Genomic DNA, 16,921 nt, shown 5'->3' on the forward strand with positions numbered 1-16,921 from the left:
CCTAGATGCAATATAATTCGTGCGCCTATCCTACTTAGGGTTTTAGGGAGAAAATGAGGAAATACTGAAAAAAAAAAAAAAGGTGTAATGGGATAAGTTAAACTGATGAAATGTCTGCCAGTCACTCGGTGTGTCTCCCCATCACTCTCTCTCCACCCCATGGTTGTCGCAGCATGAGCGCTTTAATTAATATTGAAGAAAAAAAAGAGAACCTGGAGGAATAATAAGGGCAACTAATGCAAATGAACGGTGTGTGCAGTCCTCCCCACAGCTTTTCTTTCCTCCCCGAGGAGCCATAGTAGGATGTGCTCTGCAATTAGTATTTCATTGAAATGATACCTTTTTTTTCTGCAAGAAGGTTACAGCTGGTGGTAGCTTCTTAATACAGTGTGCAAGGTCTGGGGTTCAGCAGAGATTTCATGTTCGTGCAAATGAATGCAAATGATTTTACAATGTCTTGTGGTGTTGCAGCACTTGTTCCTTCCCTACAAAACAGGGACCACGATGTCCTGCAGAAACGCAGTTTCCTTCCCTTCCCTCCTTGACAGAATAGCTACCAGCCCATGGGGCTCGTAGCCCCACTGACCGGGAGGAATATCATCCATCGTTCACTTTGCAATTCTGTTTTTGCACACTTCTGTGAATAGCACATGCAGCCATTTAGGAGAGATGAGCTATTAAAGTGGCTGGGTCTGTGCATGTAAATGCCTGCGGTTTTTTTGGCTCTGGCCAATGCCAAAGTGATTTTTGGTCCCTTCCTGAGGCAACTCCAAGTTCTCCCTGGCTGCTGCCCAGTCAGTGCAGTCCTGAGATGTCACTGCCTGGTGGGTGCTGTTTGGGTTGGAGGAATTAGCAAAGGAAAAGGAGAGCCATGTGAACCCTCCTCCAGATCAGATATTGGAAAGAGGAGTGTGTGTATCTACGTCTTGCTTTTGCTTGTACCTCCTGGAGCCCAGGTCTGTACAGACAGACTGTGACAAACTTCTTGCCTGAGCTCCTTCTAACTCTTGGAGGGGCAAAATGTATGTGATCTATGAAAAATAAACCACACAAAAAGGCTAAAAAAATGATGTGCATGAAATCAGGACACATGAAGAGTAGGAGAGTGCCTTTACAAACAGATGCTGGTACACGCAGCTGCCCTTAGTCACTTTGGCTTCCAAGGGCATCTGCACTGCTCACAGACCTACAGGTACTTGTGAGTGTGACTTTAGCAATTGGTTTGAAAATCTTGCCAAATGTTACATCAGTTTTCAAAGGAATAATGCTGGGTTGTACTGCACAGGCTGTAGCTGGGACCCAGTTTTCTATCTTGTTTATGACTGTACAGTGGGAACAGCTGGATGTTGAATTTCTGCTCATCTTTGTGTATGTAAATTTAAAATCTGGCTTCTTTCCTATGACCTAGTGTTTTGCTTTTCTCACTGTAAAGCTCTTCTGAATGATAACAATTCTTTTGTAATACAAAGCAAATGGTTACAGGACATTTTATCAAAATAGTTTCCCTTGTTACTGGAATCTCTTAGTTTGCTGTGTCAAGAGAATTTTGTCAGTGTGACATTTCTGTGGTCTGTTGTCTCAGGGTGCATTAGCATCACCCACTGCAGAAGCGATTGCTCCTTTCAGAGGACCAGTTTGCATTGCCATCCTCCTCCGGTGGGGACTTGTGTCTCACCAAACACCAAGCAGGTTATTTCTCCAGGCTGTCGAGTACTTGAGAATTTTTTTTCCCCCATGAATGTTATGACCACTGAATGCAGACTGGCAGATGAAAGGGATGTATTCTGCTGTCTTTAGGAAGCTTTGCCATTTAGTGTCCATTTACAATTTATTTCTGATTTTTTATTATACTTAATATCCATTCTTATTTACAGTTTAATGTTCATTTGCTGTCTTACCATTCTTTTGCCTTCTATAGGCTGGGAGCACTCTTGTTTTCTTCCTCCTTTTGTTCTCTTTCAGCACAGGAAAGCTATCAAATAAATTCAGTTCTGGATGGTATTTTCCAGTCCTGTATTAACCCTATGGCTTTACATTTGAACCCTGAAGTGTATTTCACGTGAAGTAGGTTGGTACTTCTTCTTTTCCACTGCTGTGTCTGTAACCGTTTCTGTGCTGCTAATCTTCAGCCTGCAGAAGGCATCGCATAGCTCCAGCCACTGTGCAGGAACATGCCTGGTGGCCACGTGCTTTCCCAGAATCACCACCGTTGTCCTTCCAGGACAGCTTTGGCCTGGGAGGTGTTGGGGTGGAGAAAGGCAGTAGCATTTCCCTGTTTGCATGCTCAGTGCTAGCGCTGTGACAGAAGCATGTGCCATGGATGCCAAAACAGTCCCTGGTTGTACTGTTCCTCCTAGTTCTGCACAGACCTCGCAAAACATGTCACAACTCCCCACTGAGTGATTCTCAGCAGAAATGTTTCAGTAATTACTGATAAATTTAATTCAGTCCTTCCATTAGGCTGGTGGCCTCTGTGGATGTTTTTGTTGTGGAATAGAAGTGGCACTTTTTTTTTTCCCCACTTGTTTTAAACTCAGTTCAGCATGACATAAGCTAAACCAGAAAAATCCCTGTGTGTCAGAAAAAGAGGTTGACCCTCAGCATTGCATTGATGTGACAACAGCAGTTTGAGCTCACACTGTGGCTTGCCATTGCTCTGCTCTTCTGTGTAAGCAGATCTTTCAACCAGTGGCAAGACCTGGTCCTGCTCAGCTGCACAGGACTTGACAGTGGTCAGGGAGTTGGCAGTGTTTTCCTCTCTCTGGCCATATGATTGTAAACCAGGAGGGGAAGAGAGCAGCCAGAGGGCAAGCTCTGTATCTCTGGAGAAGGTGGGGCAAGAATATTAATGCTCCTCTGCCATCTGTGGGCAGATCTCAAGGAGCAACAAGAGAGAATGAAGCCTTTGTCCCTCAAAGCTGTTTTTCTTTCCATCTGCACTCCTACGTTGTTGTCTTTGAATGACCATATTCTTAGCACTTGTTCCCAGTGGTGGAGTGCTCTGCCTACCATCTCTCTCCCCTCATTTACCTCTTTCTTCCACAGCCTCTGCCATTGCATCAGGGATGCAACCCTTGGAGCAGAACAGGAGAAAAAACTTGCTAGAGGGAAAGGTGCTAGTACTTTGCATTCTTCACCAGATGAACCTTCCAGGATACATCAGAGATGCATCATGTGCTATCACATTTCTGTTACCTCGAGTGTCTCTTGGGTGAAAAAGCCAGACAAGCCATCTTCAGGCTGCACCTGCATATCCCACTCTTCATTAAAATTGATTGCGGGGCTCACATAAAGTCACCCTTTCTTCAGCTGCTGCCTGTGCTGGTGCAATGCCAAACAGGCGGATATCCCTCTAGGAGTGCATTTATGGTGCTTGCGCAGGTGAGCCTGGCACATAGAAAAGCCAGTCAGCCCCAGCTTTTCCTCTGTGGCAGTTGCTGTGTAATTGCTTCATCTTCGCTCTCATCATTTCTTTGCAGAACAACAGCTATGAAGAGCTGGATTTTGTTTCATGCACCGCCAGACTTTGTAGTCTGGTTTCCTGAGGAAGCACAGCTCGTGCTATCATATCACGTGCCTATGCCACTGTGTGCACATCCTTCACTGCTCATCCTAGTGACTGCTGAACACGTTGGGCAACTTCTACCAAACCTACAGGGAGGTACCAATCTCTGAGACTGTATGTTCCTGTGAATTTTAGGAAAGGGGGCAGCTGGACAAAAAATAAGTCTAAAACGGGGAAAGGCAGCAGTTTGAGTACAGCTGCTCTTATGTGAAAGTGTGCATCGCTCGAGTGCAGTGAAAACCCTGCCCAGGACAGAGACAGTGGCCCAACTGCAGAAAAACTTCCAGTAGGAGTTTATGTTTCTCAGAAGTAAGGGGACAGACAACGCCTCAGTCTCTGATTTCTAATGACGCTACACTGCAGCTGTACAAAAGTCACTCAGCAGCAAGCTCTGAATTCAATGAAAACAGGCTATCTCAGGTTCAGTGCTTTGTGTGGGCTTGTCTTTCTGTTCATGTCTCAGAAAGAGCCCTTCTGCACCAAAAATTCAGCTTGCCAGACAAGTCAGTGATGTGAGGAGCACCCCTGGCAGAAGTTCTGCGTCAGAGCACATCTATTATTCACAGGGTTTGTAGAGTGCAGGGAGTTACAGAAGTCGTGTCCTGCCAAGACACAGAATGTCTCAGAGACAGACAGAAGAAGAACAGCATTTTCTTCCAAGGCGTATGTGGCCCTAAGCATCTCTAGGGATGCACATTTGGTAGCTGATTGGAAACAGGCTTATTTTATTTCTGCCCACAAAGGAAGCCCTGAATTATTTTTTTTTTAAGCAATCAGGAAAAAATAATACATGTTTTCAGCAAGCTAGGACAGGTCCTCATTCCTTCCTTCCCACTCACAGGAGCATAATGATGTGGGTAGGGATGCTCATGCAGCAGCGTGCTGCAACGCCAGGTTGTGAATTTGTGCTACTTGCATGATGAGGGGTGTCGAAAAATAGTGGGTTACAAGAATAATTGGAGCCAGCAGTTGTCACCAATCTAGTTAATCAGGGCTGCTTCATACAAAGCGCTTCCCTGTCATTTCCACTGTACCGAGCATTCAAAAAAATAGTAATAAAAAACAGTCTGTGGCTGGTACGAGGGTGATGTGACCACCAGGTGCCACTCTTGCTCCACGGGGAATACAGGGCGGCTGAAAGGCCGAGCACAATTTGCAGGAAAAGCCAAAACAGACATCACTAATTTTGTCCATCTCTGGATTTTCCTACAGGCTATAGCAGCCTCTCCTCACCCTCCAGTAAGGGGGACACTGGAAAACCCCCGACAGTGGAAAACTGTGGGTACTGCTCACCCCGGTCTAAGTTTCAGTTTTCTGGCAGCATTTTTGCACAGGGAGGGAGGGAGGGATGTAGATGGAAAGATGCTGTTTGGGAATGCTGTGGCATCTTTCACCGTCTCCTTATTCCGCCGTACATGGGAAAAGTTCTCCTCTAGCCCATGTACCCTCTGGAAGGCATGAACACCCTGTGGTGTTATTTAGCACTGAACAGAGATTTTATAGTTGCTTTAAGCACAATAGTTACCCCATTGGTTTTGGCCATGGAATTCAAGCTTGAAGTTTCCACAATGTAGCCTCCCTGGTTTTGCTCATCTTCTGGTCACAGTTTTCTGTGTCATAGGGTCCTGGCATTTCCTGGTCCTCATGTTTATATGTGAATGAAATCAGTCCCTTCCAGAGCCACAGCCACTGCTAGGCTCTCTGGGGCCCCAAGTATACTTTGATTTTCGTGGAGAGAAGCAGGCTTTCCTACCTGCTTGCCCCTGACTAGTGTTACTAGTGGCCCCAGGGTATGGCTTGTGATGGGGTGCCATAGCCGCTTTCATTTTTCAAGATGAAGGGGGTGGGAAGGCACAGTTGGCACTTCCACTCTTGGTTTTCTGATCTTGGTGATCTGGGCTGATGTTTGAGTGCAGTGGTGTTTGTGAAGCAAGGGGCTTCTAGTTCTTTTAGGTTCAGGTGAGCACCGTGTGTGCTTCTCACATGACCCTAAATCACAATCAATAAGCTCAGTTTTTCCTCTGCTTCTGCTTGCCTTGCTCTCCCTGTCCACAGCCCTCTATTCTGTCCTGCCCTTAATGTTTTGATGTAGCCTATAACATCTCGCTTGAGTTCTCTAATCAGATCTCTTCCCATTTGAGTTCCCCATTGACTAAAGAAACCTGACACTGCCAGCCTCTGCTTCAGTTGGAGGCCCTTCTTGTCTGCTGATTTATCCTTTATGCTGTTTACCTTTTCTTTTCCTAGATCATGAATAAAGATATTAAATACAAGGTCAGTGGGGGCTGCTGATTTCCAAACCCTGGAGCTAGTGATATTACAAGAGCAATTCCATTATGTGATTAGGTTTCACTTACTGGGTTTTCTCAGGGAAATCGGTTGTCACAGAACAGCAGGCTCCAGCTTCCTGTAACTCTCTTAAATCAATCCCATCATATCACAGGAGCCTTATTTTAATAACTTCCATTGTAATTGTTTAATTGTTTGCTTGAAGAGGCCTCCCTGGTGTATTTAGTAGCAATCAGGTTTTTCAACAGATTACCCTTTTAAAACACAAGAGATAAAAAAAAACTCAAACCAACAAAGAAACCTCCAAATAAATGTAGATTTCCTGGGAAAATGATGAACTGAAAAATCTGTTGAAAAATGTCAGCCTGGCATTGACGCTGCCCAGCTCTTTGGGGTTCTTCAAGTGGTGAGTGAGGAACCTCATGTAGGGCTGATAGGGACAACATTTGACAGCGTGGAGAGTGGGGAATGCAACACCCTTATTTGAAAGAAGGGTGGTTAACCCCATGGAAGGGTTTTGCAAGCGTATTTTCATGTCCCTGTTCTGATGTGCTCCCTGGAGGAAAGTGGATCAGCTGATCTGCAGAACCAAATTTAATCTGCTGTCTTCTGTTTTACATGCGTGTCCTGCAGAACATATGCTTCTGTTAGGACAGGGTGGATGAGTTTGTTTAGCTCAAAGTGGTATTTCCTGGGAAAAAAGAAGCATAGTCTCAAGAAGTCCAAGTTGCTGGCTTGGAATCCTGCTTCACGTCTGCTGTGAAGGACTCATGTCAGTGTAGGGGAAAAGCAAGTATATTGTGGCCTTTCCAGCGATGTCCAACTGCGGCTGTTTGTACAAGGATGAGAAATTGCTGCTATTTCTGAAATAGCTGTTTCTTGGGTTTGGAGGCAGCTGTTATCTGTACATCTGTGCCAGTAATAAGGACTCCATCCTGGCTCCGGCAGGTTTTGGTTAGCTAGAAAATTTCATTCTTCAGTGAACACTTTTTTTTATCGTATCTAGGGTCAAAATCCTTCCACAGCCCAGCCTACTGGCATGTTTCAGTATAGAGAGCAGTAATCTATCGATTTGTCTGCACCTGCAGACGGCCCTACCTGTTCTGCAGAACAAGTTCTTCCTGCAGTAATAAACACATCAGGGAGTTTAAAATGCAAAGCTATTGCTAGAATAATCACAATGGCTGATCAAAATTTGCACCTTGTTTTCCCCATTTCCCTCCTTTGTTGATAGAAGTGTGCTTGCGCAAACAAGAAAGAAAACATATTTGGTTGTTTTATGCACCTCTAGTCCAGCTTGCCTCCTTGGAAAGGCCCATGCCTGAATCAGGAACCAGATGATCTTCTATAACATCAGACCTGGATCTCCTGCTCCTTTATAGGCTTTTGATATCATCTTCCACCCCTGCTCCATGCGCTAACACGTTGGGTGAGCCAACCCTGGTACATGCCATCAGTATGTTGTTTTTTCACATGGCGTGGTCCCTCAGCATGGTGAAAGAAAGGCAGTAATGGAACGAACTGCTGATGGCCTGACTGTCTCGGAGCTGGGGGAAGAAAGACACAGCTGAGGTGTTCTTTCTAGTTCTGATGTTGTATGAAGGTAATACTGGGTTGTCAAAAGTATCTTTTTTGTCCAGGCAAAAATCCAGTTGGCATCACATCACGGGGGAAAAACCTGTGACTGTAACTCAAGAAAGGACCAACAAGCACTGTCTGCAAAAAAATAAAATCATAAAATCAAAACTGATGCATTTAAGTGACCGGCTGTGCATCCAACAATACCTGGTTGAAAGCCTTTCCTAAAGCAAAGCTTTCCCTCAAGCTTTTCTGAATTAACTGCAGTCACTGTCCTTTGCTCTATTGAGAGCTATGCCTATTCCTAGAGCTAATTTAAATTAGCTGTCCCAACTAATTAAAGAATCTTAATTAATGGAAAAATACTGAGTCTTTATCAGGCAGTCCTTGGCTGGAACACAGGCAAAGATACCAGAGCTGAGCAGAAGAGAGATGTTTTCCCCTATGCTTTAAATAACTTGCTAATATGAAAATGTGGTTATAACCAAACTCTCATGAGGATGAAGTTGTTTTCCCACAGCTATAGCCCAAATCTGGATTGTTACTCCATTTCCACTCAATCTCCCACTGACTACAGAGTGGTGTTACCTAAGGAAAGGCTGGTTTTGTGTGGGATGGCTCGTGGAGGAAGCACAAGCCAGGGTATAAGCAGGGGACAGCTTGAAAACAGTATTACTCCCTTCCCTGCGAGAGGAGCGAGAGGTGACTCACTGGAAGTGGCTAGCATCCTCCCCCTCTGCCCTCCCGGCCCTGTGGTCATCAGTTGGGTCAAAGATGGCAAGGAGGAGGACAGGGGCAAGCCATGGTCCTCCCCTCCTCAGGCGCCTGCTCCAGGCCCAGGGTGTGAAGGCCAGTGGTGCCACCCAAATAATCTCATGTGAGCTGCAGTTGCATGGGCCAGGTGGTTGAAGCCACAAGCTGACTTTACACCAGGACTTGTGTACTTGCCTCCTTGTGGAGACAACATTCTTGTCTTGATGTTTCGAGATTCACCAGCTGAACAGGTGGATTTTATTTGGTCACTGAGCTTCTGTCTCTTCAGGTTTCCGGGGGGGTTTCTCTGTTCCTGAATCTCTGGCACTTGCTGCTTCTCTGTTGCCCAGGGACATCTGGCTCCTGACAGAAGTGGGTCTGAGCAGCGATGAATAAGAACGTCAGAGCCCCCAGGAGCTCCCTCCGACCACCAACAGCAAAAAAGATAAGTATTTCATAAGCACTCACCAGTCTGATGACTATGATGATACACAGTTTTTAGAGGGCACATTTAAGCAAGCAAAGTAATTACCATCCAGTTTAATTAGCTCAGAATTTAATCACCCTTGCAATTGAGGAAAAAGACCAGAGTCTGTCTGTTTCTAATTTAAGCAGTACAAAATTTCTCAGTGCCTGTTCTGGGACACCGAATAGGTGAATCTATGTACCTTTTTTCTCTCAAATGAGGGACCCTACCATCCTTTAATTCTCCACTCCACCAGTGATTTCAGTAATCCAACAGATCATTTAAAATAATTGGTACTAAGCAGGAGTGATTGTGAAGCCCCCTAAGTCCTAGTTTGTGTGATACTTTCTCCAGCACTTTTTTTTTCTGCTGCCACAGATAAAGAGTTCTTGACCATTCAGGGCAGGAGAATCCCATTTCTGTTCCTGCAGTGTTTGCAGGAGAGTGCCCCCATCCATTCTGTTTTAAAGAGGGAGAAGGAGGAGAAACGTTCCCCTTGTGAACACTTTGCTGTGCAAACACTGTTCCAGATTAATGGTTTTTGGTCCATTAAATCAACAAAGCAGATAATTTTTTTCCATTCATCTTCAAGTCGTTGTGAGCTTCTTTATGCCGGACTCAGACCAGATCCCTCTCTTCTAGTTTGCCTTCATTTTTCTTTCCTATATTGGCTTCTGCTAGGGCTGAAAAATTATCTGATAGCCAGCTGGTGCCCCACTCAGATGCGTTAGGAAAGGAGAGCGAGGAATTTCTGAATGGCTGAGCACCTTGTGTTTTGCAGTATTAGGGACAAGACCCTGGAAGGTAGGAACACAATTGCACTAATGTTCTCTAGGTCCAGCTACTCTTATGTATAGCTAGACAAGAGGAGCGCATTGAATGAAGCCCAGGAACATAAGAATACAGGTAAGTTATAATGCAGATCTGCAGAGCGCAACAGAGGTAGCTAGAGCTGCTCTGAATTAAAAATAAACCAGCAGTTGATGAAGGCCATTAATGTAAAGGTCAGAAAGTTGTATGAAGAAGCAGAGTGGACTTTAGCAAAATGTTAACAAAAACGAATATAATGAAGAATGGAATCAAGTCAAGGATGAGTTAATCCAAGAGAGCTGTGTGTGATATGCTGCTTGTTGGTATCTGCTTTTGAGTATTGGCCATGATTCAAGGTGTCTTGACTTACTGATAAGTATGTGCTGCTTCTGGGGCTGCGTAAAAGAACTTTATCCAAGACTGCACTCCATGCCATATGGGTCTTCTAGCGAGCTGATTTCTTTCTCTCGCAGAAACCTTCATTGTGGTTGTGTAGCTGTTCATATTACATTATAAATGGCTACATATCCAAGCTCTGCCTAATGATGCTTCTGACTCTTCCCACTTGTCCTTTTCAAGTGAGTAGACATACAGGAGGAAGAAAACCCTCAAGTGATACCACATTGCATGGACTGTACATGTCATTCATGCTTACACCTTATCTCATAAGGTTAAGAGCTTACCTTGCCTTGGGAGGACTCCCTGGCAGGGACATCAAAAGAGACTTTCCTCTGAATCACAGTAACTATGGGGTGGCCATTGCTAGCGACAGGCTACAGGATTTGTACTAATGTTACAGCTTGAGCCTCTGAGCCTGTCAGGAGTTTTGTGGGCAGTTACAAACCTGTTCAGCTTTAACTGCAAAACATTGCTCAAGAATCAGGAAAGCATCAGGGTGCTATTGCACCATCTTCTGCTATAGCTTAATGCCGATTCTGCAACGGTATGGTTTGGCTATTTGTGATAAAAGTCTAATAAAACTAACCAAATGTTTACCAAAACTAAGTAGTCATTAAAACTTACCTGTGGGACAGTAAGGAAAGAATGAATGACCACAAAAAAAGCAGAGAGCATATAAAAATAACGCTTAAGTGGACACCAAATCAAGGAGAAACAGATGCCCCTGCCCACACATACATTGAGCAGACACCTCCCAACAAAACACTTAGAACACTGGTGACTCACTTTAAACCTTCCCTCTTAAGACTGGTACCATTGACCTTAGGATGCAGGAGGGCATTGAAAGGGTGAGTATTACCACCGGAGAAAGGACTGAATACCAGAAAGTCTGTGCATAATGATTTTAACTAGAGAATTAATAGGAGTGAGTGATCCTTGGATAGCTTGGAATGTATGTGTTAGTATTGTTGTAACTGTGCTAATGATATGTCTATCCAGTATAGCGACGATTCAAGCCTATGTGCCACGCATGGCACCTAGCGCAACATTGTCTTATGAGCCCTGCTCCAGAAGCACATGTGAGGAGACACAGAGCACACAGGAATACATATACCTATATAAAGAATATACATACATATAAAAATAAGTGTGTGTACATATATGTATGTGTATATATCTATGAGTTATATACGCGCTGTTCTCTCATATTTCCAAGAACAGAGATTGCGTGGAGGTCAAGGGGGACTACGGAGAATTAAAGGTAGCGGAGCAATGAACTCCTTCATCTCTTCTACCCCAAACTATGTAGCACTGACACACAGGGCATATGCTCTGGAGAGTGCCTTGCCTTGCCTCCCTCCATGACACACAAGCATTGAGAATAGCCTTGTCTCAAATAGGCAGAGCCACCCAGACCTGGTGAGTCCAGGTGAAGGAAGGAGGAACAGGCAATCTTCTCTTCCCAGGCTCCTCCCAGGAACAGGCAATCATCTCTTCTCTGAGTGAATTGTGAGAAGCTCCTTTTACTATGCTGGATTATTTAAAACCTGTTCAATTTTGCAGAGCATTCCCTGGGATTAATATTTTAAGCACTCCTGTGGTGAGCATAACAAAATTTGAGAGAGGTCATTGCTGCCTTGTTGGATATTGACTTCTGTCCCATGAGGAAGCATTTTAACTGAGTTACAAAGTGTTCTTCTCTAAGATGCTTAAAATAGGACCGAGGAACCATTATGATATAAACTAATCAGCTGGACATCAAACTCAGAGATGATCCTGAAATTGCTTAAACATCGATTCTTTGTTATCTTTTCCTGTGGAGCATATTGCTCAATTCTGTTACCATTGAACTCGTGTCAGAAGGAAATTTCAGTGAGCAGCAGCAATACAGAAAACTTAGATTTTTTTTTTTTTTTTTTCACAGAAGATTTTTCTCTTTTCACTATTTTAACAGTATGGGTGTATGATCAGAGAAATCGCAGCTTTTGTGTATTTTTATTCCTTCTCAATGAAACAATGTTATTACTTATGATTACTGAGCCAGTCAGGCATGAGAGAATGGATGTTGCAAGTATATCATGATACTACTCTTAAAATTTTAAAAAGACACATCAAATTAAAAGACATCAGGCAGTTGATTTCCCCCCTGAAAGTCCCATTGAAATGGTCCATGCAAAAAGAGGGCAAAACTGGGATCTTTCTTACCCCTTTTAACTTCATTCCTATTTGTTTAGTACTTTTGAGAGCCTAAAATGAGAGGAATCATTCACAGCATGCCCAGTATGGGCCTTAGCCAAACCCCATAGAAATCAGTTGGAAAAGATCTTTCCTGGGAGGTGGACTAAACTTGGTATTAATCAGAAGCTGCCAAACCTTAAGTGGTTGTCTCTGTGCTAATGCCGCGCTGTCTCCCATCACAGCCCCTGTTCTGATTTAAATCTACTTTTTCTTCCTGGAAGGGGTAGGTTTGTTTTATATTTTAAAGTGCCACTGGCATGAAGTTAGCAGAGGCTCCCAGGAGCTTGTGGGAAAATGTTCTGGGATGCCTTTCGTATCTGAATATGGTCTCATGCTAAGAGAAGGTTGCAGGGCTGATAATGAGTGTGCAAATATAGTTGAGACATTGCAAAAATGTACAGTTGAGACATTGCAAAAATAAACATAGGTGAAGAGGGCTGATCCAGTGGTCCACTGTTCTTTGCTAGAGCTGAGCACTGCTGCCATGCTCTGACATTTCAATGGGCATCAGGGAGCTCTCCTGAGGTGCAAGGAGCACACAAGGTATCTAGGTGGAACACGACTGATGCAAGGGAAAATTACCTCTTTCCTGAAGGGATGCAGGATTTCTCAAAATCAGTCTATGATCCATGTGGGGGCAGATCCTCTGGTCTGAAGTAGCTGAGAGCTCTGTTGCTTAATAACAATTGAGAATTTTTCATACAAGTCCGATGCAGAATTTATTTCCAGGAGGAATTGCTAGGACCTCCATGACAGCTCATGGCTGCAATTCTCTATTAAGTCCTCTCATTGCAAGGAGATTTTTTTTTTTTTCATTTTGACTTCTAGTTGTGCTTTCTAACTTTTCCTCTTTGCCCTCTGTGGCTTCCTTTGCCCTCCTTTTCCAGCAGGTTAAAAAAAAAAAAGGATCTTTAATAGGATCAGTTCCTCTCTTGTGCTAGTTGACCACTGCAAAGTAGGATCTGCTTCCTTTCTTGAGCTTTTGCATATATTATTCCCAGTCCTCGTACCTGCTGGCATATGTCATGGGCAGTGCTCCCTCAGTTTGTTTTCCTGACTGCAGTGACAATGCAAGTTAAATCCCTGTAAGTGAACTGGAGGACCCCCCTGCCAGGGGCCAGAGAGATGGATGTGGAGACAGAGATACGGTGACTGGGATCTAAACAGTACAGGGAGGGAGAACTAGAGCGGGGAAAAAAGCACAGGATACTTCTCCTTTCCCTTGTTCTGCAAGTAAATGGGAAATACAGAGAGATGCACACGAAGCAGAACTGGTCATACCCTCCCTTAAAATTCTGCTCAAAAATGAATGACAGTTTCCCTGTGTTTCTCAGTGCATCTGAGACCACGTTTCACCTGGGGAATTCGCATCCACCAGTTCTTCAGTGCAAGACGTGGCGAATCTTTCATGTTGGGAGCATATCAAGGAATTTATATTTTTTCAAACTGACCCCAACACCTTAGTCTAAATAACATTCCAAAGCCAGCAGGGAAATTACTTGGAAAGAAGCAAAATCTTTGTGTTCCCTAGCTTGGCTCACTGTCCTGTGTTTGCTCTTCCCACCTCTTGCTTTAAATGCATTAGCCTTTCTGCTCCCCCCACTTCAATCCCCAGCTTGGTAAGGCACAATGCAGGCAGTCTTGTGAACAGCTTGGCTGGATTTTAAGCACAGGAAGGGCTGGGGCTACTGTTCTAAGTCTCTTCTACTTTCCAAAGACTATGAAATAACTATCTCCCGGGTGTTCACAGAGGCACGTCTCTGTCCTGGCTGCATGTAGTCTTCTCCTGAAGATCTAGATATAAAACTAATGCATTCACAAAAAGCTTCTGGGAACAAATGCTTGCAAGCCAAGTATTTGTTAGGAGACAAAATCTTGTTCACTTGTTTAAAAATAGGTGCTTTTTCCTCTTTGCTCAGCCCACATTACCTTGCTTTTCAGGGTGGCACTAGCAAGGCGGAACTAGCTGGCAAACCCAGCCTAACCCAAGAGCCTAGACCACAAGCCCTGGGAAGGAAATGAGGTTTTGCCATGGCTATTTCCTTACCACCTGTATCCAGAAAGAACATATTGTGGTACCAACCTTTACTGTCCTTGCTCAGTCAGTGGTTAAGGGTAGAAGTCCAGACTCAGCAGAGAATATAGATATCTGCCAGCCATTCACCTCCTGGTGAAGTACACAGCCATCAGTTTTCCACCATGGCTCTCTAGATCTGTGCATGGAGGCAGAGAAGTGCCTCCAAACAGGATTCATTACATCCTCCTCGGAGATGTCAGCCACAGATAACAGAGAAGAAAATACTGAGCAGTGAGTCTTAATTTCTGATTGTCTCTAGGAGGGAAGAACCTTACTTGCTGTCATGGAGAAATACCTTGTTCCACGCAGGATGAATGGCTTGTCCTTCTTTCCTGGAAGTGGGTGCTGAGGTCCTTTTTGGGAACCAGCAGAGGAAAATCACCCTTTAAAGCTAAGCAGATAGCAGGTGTTTTATCCTTTTTGCCAATAATAAGGTGTGTTAAAAGCTCTCTTCCATGACATTAGAGACACAGATTTAGTTCATGCCTCCTTCTGTGGGGGTTCACATACACGCTTTCCATTTCCTACAACAATGCTGGGACCAACAGGCAATAACCTATTGTGAGGGGAGGGCTGGGGGAGTATTTTTGGTCTCTCCTGATGAACTGAGCCCATTTTTGCATTTTCGCTATTGTGTCTGTGGACTGATTTAATGTCGTTCAGTGCAGAAATAAGCTGAAATTAATATTTTTGTTTTGGAATGAAAATTTTGATATAAATACCCATTCCGTTGCCAAATTTTCATCCTTGAGCAGCAGACTGATTTTTAAAACCACTTTTAGGTGGGGAGGTTTTTAAAAGTCTCTGCAGAAAATGTATTCCTAGTCAATAACTAAATTTTCAAATTATGGAGAGTCCCAGTGTGTTATTTGTGTTACTTATATTCTAAGTGAAGTGAAAAATACCTGAAACTCCTCCTTTATGTCTCAATTCTAGCCTTAGAAGGAGAGAATGTATCTTGAAGCAACCTTCAATATCACTAAAGAAAAATAATAATCAAATTTGTTGCATGAACTGATCAGTTTGTATTGTCAGCTTCAATGTATACAAAAAATCTGCAAAGAATTTTTTGTCTGCAAAGTTTAACATTGTAAAATTTATGACTGCAGAATTCAATTAAAATCTGTGGAGTTGAGCCAATAGAGAATTTGACTTCACAAGAATAAGTACCTTTCATGGTCTCAACAGACCAGTTTGTTAGTGGGCTGTCAGTTCGTAGAAGTCAACTGCATTTGCTCTGGAAAACAGGAATAACTGTACACAACTCTAACAGAAGCTTTAAAAAAATATTATTTTCTTTCACACCTAGATTTTCTGTTTCACTGTGGGGCGAATGTACCCAGCTCTGAATTAGGCAAAATTGCCCTTCTGACTTGGAAAGTGTATTGTGTTATCTCCAGATAAAAGGGATGAGAGGGCCGTTACTTGGAAGAGTAGGGAAAAGGGACAAAATAAATGAGCGCAACAAATTTGCTGTGTATTTTCTGTCATTTTTGTCTTAGAAATATGAGATGCTTAATGAAAGGTGCTTCTCCTAACACCACGTTTCCATGCCCTTGGCAGCAGTGGAGGTCATATGTTCACACAGAACAATTCTTTGGTGACCTCTCTGATGTGCTGAGCACAAACACGCTTTTCTTTGCCCTGGGGGCGCTAAACTTCCGTTTCCACTTGTTTCTTCAATAAACATACATATTGTGTCAGCTATAGAGAACTGCCTCATTTCTGAAAGCTGCCTCTGTGTCTATCTCACTGAGGAGCCTGGCAATTCAGGAGAGCACTTTTCATCTGAGTGGTCCCTTAATTTTCAGCCTGTCATCTTTGGTGATTAGTGGCAGGGATGTGGACAACCCCTGTGGGCAGACATGACAGCAGTAGGTGTAATGTTTGTTAATTTTTGACCCTTCCCAGGTGACAGCAGCAAGCCCCTTTTTGGAAAGAGACCGGAATGAAATCATTGTGGTTTTGCTTCAATGTTTGAACTTTCTTTATTTTTCTGGTTTCTAATTAGAATGAGGTGGCACTAACAGTTACTTCTCCTCCTGGATTTTTCTTATGACTGTATGCAGGAATGGATGCAATTTCCTTATAAGGTCAGGTTGTGCTAAAAGCCTGTGCAGAGTCATGCAAATATATATTAATTAATGCAAAAATGAACTTTATGTTTCTCAGAGTATATAGGCTGGTCTTTAATGCTTGTTTGTTGTTAAATTCTGACCCTGAAAGCCCCTAATTCACGTAGTTTTCTCATGTGTTTGATTGTCCAAAAGCCTTGCAAAGTTACACCTAGTGCATACTAAAAGTCTGCTAGAAACATGAAGGAGTGGTCAGAGGGACCTGCAGGAGGTGGCCCATGGGTCACAGATCAGGTCCAAGGCAAGTGTTGGCAGCCAGACTCCTAAAAAGATGTGAATTTTCAAATCCATGCCTGGGTCAGAAAGTTCTGCCAAGGTCTGGCTGTAAAAGTGATCCATGTAAATAAGCTGATTATGAGACAGTTGAGTAGTGATGAAATTCAACTTGTGCAAGGAGCCAGCAAAAAGCCTCTGTAGCCCATCACGCTCCCATTAAGCTCTTATTTTGACTGCTGTACGCAGCCAGTGAAAAGACACTTCACCCCCAGCAAAGACTGTATATACACACTGAGATTTTGTCTGTGATGCTGTCAGAGTCCAATATTCTCTGACCAGACTCCTCCAGATGTTCCACGAGGAGGGTTTAATGTTTCATATCAAATTGACTTCTT

General features: G+C 43.6%; 1 protein-coding gene across 3 annotated transcripts in view; it reads left to right on the plus strand.

The window, feature by feature from the left end:
• Window positions 1-16,921, plus strand: part of ENTPD3 (ectonucleoside triphosphate diphosphohydrolase 3) — a 62,779-nt gene that overhangs the window by 15,310 nt on the left and 30,548 nt on the right. For all 3 annotated transcript variants that reach the window (XM_054190654.1, XM_054190655.1, XM_054190656.1), the window contains one exon: window positions 8,536-9,557. The gene's annotated coding sequence lies outside the window, so the exon portion shown is untranslated. The remainder of the gene's footprint in view (window positions 1-8,535; window positions 9,558-16,921) is intronic.

The sequence above is a fragment of the Rissa tridactyla genome, chromosome 2, assembly GCF_028500815.1.
Source record: "Rissa tridactyla isolate bRisTri1 chromosome 2, bRisTri1.patW.cur.20221130, whole genome shotgun sequence".
NCBI classification, from domain to species: Eukaryota; Metazoa; Chordata; class Aves; order Charadriiformes; family Laridae; genus Rissa; species Rissa tridactyla.